Source organism: Petromyzon marinus, unplaced genomic scaffold (genome assembly GCF_048934315.1).
Source record: "Petromyzon marinus isolate PM22_M1 ecotype Great Lakes invasive population unplaced genomic scaffold, UKy_Petmar_22M1.pri1.0 PM_G_Scaffold_18, whole genome shotgun sequence".
NCBI classification, from domain to species: domain Eukaryota; kingdom Metazoa; phylum Chordata; class Hyperoartia; order Petromyzontiformes; family Petromyzontidae; genus Petromyzon; species Petromyzon marinus.
Window position 1 is genome coordinate 2795001 of NW_027422739.1, and position 2500 is coordinate 2797500.

Genomic DNA, 2500 nt, shown 5'->3' on the forward strand with positions numbered 1-2500 from the left:
GATGTTCAGTTCCCACTTGAGGTCCCGGCAGAGAATAGTGCCCAGGAAGCGGAAGGACTCCACAATTTTGACTGCGGAGTCTAACAGGGTGATGGCGGTGAGTGGGGCTGTATTCTTCCTGAAGTCCACAACCATCTCAACTGTCCTTAGAGCATTTAGCTCTAAGTTGTTCTGGCTACACCAGGTCACCAGGTTGTCAGCTTCCCACCTATAGTCAGACTCATCCCCACCAGAGATCAGCCCAATGAGGGTGGTGTCGTCCGACAAACTTCAAGAGTTTGACGGACAGATGATTGGAGGCGCAGCTGTTGGTATACAGGGAGAAGAGCAGTGGGCAAAGGACGCAGCCCTGAGGAGTTCCCGTGCTGATGGACCTGGAGTCAGAGACTTCTGTTCCCGGCTTAACGCACTGCTTCCTGTCAGAGAGGAAGTCTGTGATCCACCTGCAGGTGGAGTAGGGCACGTTCAGCTGGAAGAGCTTGTCCTGAAGCAGGGCAGGGATGATGGTGTTGAAGGCAGAGCTGAAGTCCACAAACAGGATCCTGGCGTAGGATGCTGGGGCGTCCACATGCTGTAGGGTGAAGTGGAGGGCCATGTTAACTGCGTCGTCCACAGACCTGTTGGCTCTGTAGGCAAACTGAAGGGGGTCCAGGAGAGGGTCTGTGATGGCTTTGAGGTGTGCCAGGAGCAGGCGCTCAAAAGACTTCATTACCACAGATGTAAGGGCGACCGGTCTGTAATCATTTAGTCCTGTTGGCCTTAGCTTTTTGGGCACAGCGATGATGGTGGAGGACTTGAGACAGGCTGGTACATGGCATGTCTCCAGGGAGGTGTTAAAGATGTTGGTGAACACCGGAGACAGCTGGCCAGCGCAGTGCCTGAGGGTGGCTGGAGAGACAGAGTCCGGCCCGGCTGCTTTGCGTGGATTCTGCCTCTTGAAAAGCCCATTAACTTCTCCCTCCTGAAAGGAGAGAGTCGTTTCTGTAGTATGGGTGGGGGATGGGGCCTCTTGGGTGGGAAGGGGTGGTTCAGGACAGTCCAATTGTCTTTCAAATCTACGGTAGAACTCGTTCAGGTCGTTGGCTAGGCGGGAGTCGTTAGTGGTGTGGGGCGCTCTGGGTTTGTAGTTGGTGATGTGCCTGAGCCCTTTGGCAGACAGAAGCAGCGTCGTTAGTAGAGAACTGGTGTTTTAGTGTCTCTGAGTACAGTCGTTTAGCCTCTCTCACCGCTTTGCTAAACCTGTTCTTCGACTCCTTGAATCTGTCTCTATCCCCACTCCTAAACGCTTCCTCCTTCTCCAACCTCAACCTTTTGAGCTTTGCTGAGAACCAGGGCTTGTTGTTGTTAAAGTTCACCCTGGTACGTGTTGGGATACAGCAGTCCTCACAGAAGCTGATGTACACAGCCTCTGTGAGTTCATCCAGACTATTGGTAGCAGTCGTGAACATATCCCAGTCAGTACAGTCTAAGCACGCCCGCAAATCTTCCACAGCCTCACTGGTCCACTGTTTAGATGTCCTCACAGCAGGTTTACAGAGTTTTAGTTGCTGCCTGTATGCACGAATCAGGTGGACCAAGGGAGTTCTGTGCGAGCCGAACAGCCCCGTGACCCACAAGAGAAACATCCCCGCCAAATTCGAGCGTTTGACGGGGTCTATCCGTGAAAAAATATTCACGTTTTTGAGTGCACATGCATTTCTGCTGCAAATGCCTCTGGAAGTTTCATGCCGTTCGTATGCCAATTGTGGCAACACGAAAATGACCCGTTTTCCCATTCCGAGGGATTTCTGTGCGACCCTAACAGCCCCGTGAGCCACAAGAGACACATCCCCGCCAATTTCTAGCGTTTCACGGGGTCTATCCGTGAAAAATATAGACGTTTTTGAGTGCACATGCATTTCTGCTGCAGATGCCTCTGGAAGTTTCATGCCGTTCGTACGCAATGTGGCAACACGAAAATGACCCCTTTTCCCATTCCGAGGGATTTCTGTGCGACCCTAACTAACAGCGCCCGTGAGCCACAAGAGAGACATCCCCGCCAATTTATAGCGTTTCACGGGGTCTATCCGTGAAAAATATAGACGTTTTTGAGTGCACATGCATTCCTGCTGCAAATGCCTCTGGAAGTTTCATGCCGTTCCTATGCAATGTGGCCACACAAAAATGACCCGTTTTCCCATTCCGAGGCATTTCTGTGCGACCCTAACAGCCCCGTGAGCCACAAGAGAGACATCCCCGCCAACTTCTAGCGTTTGACGGGGTCTATGCGTGAAAAATATTAAAATTTTTGAGTGCACGTGCCTTTCTGCTGCAAATGCCTCTGGAAGTTTCATGGCGTTCCTATGCAATGTGGCAACACGAAAATGACCCCTTTTCCCATTCCGAGGGAGTTCTGTGCCACCCTAACAGCCCCGTGAGCCACAAGAGACACATCCCCGCCAATTTCTAGCGTTTCACGGGGTCTATCCGTGAAACATATAGAAGTTTTTGAGTGCACATG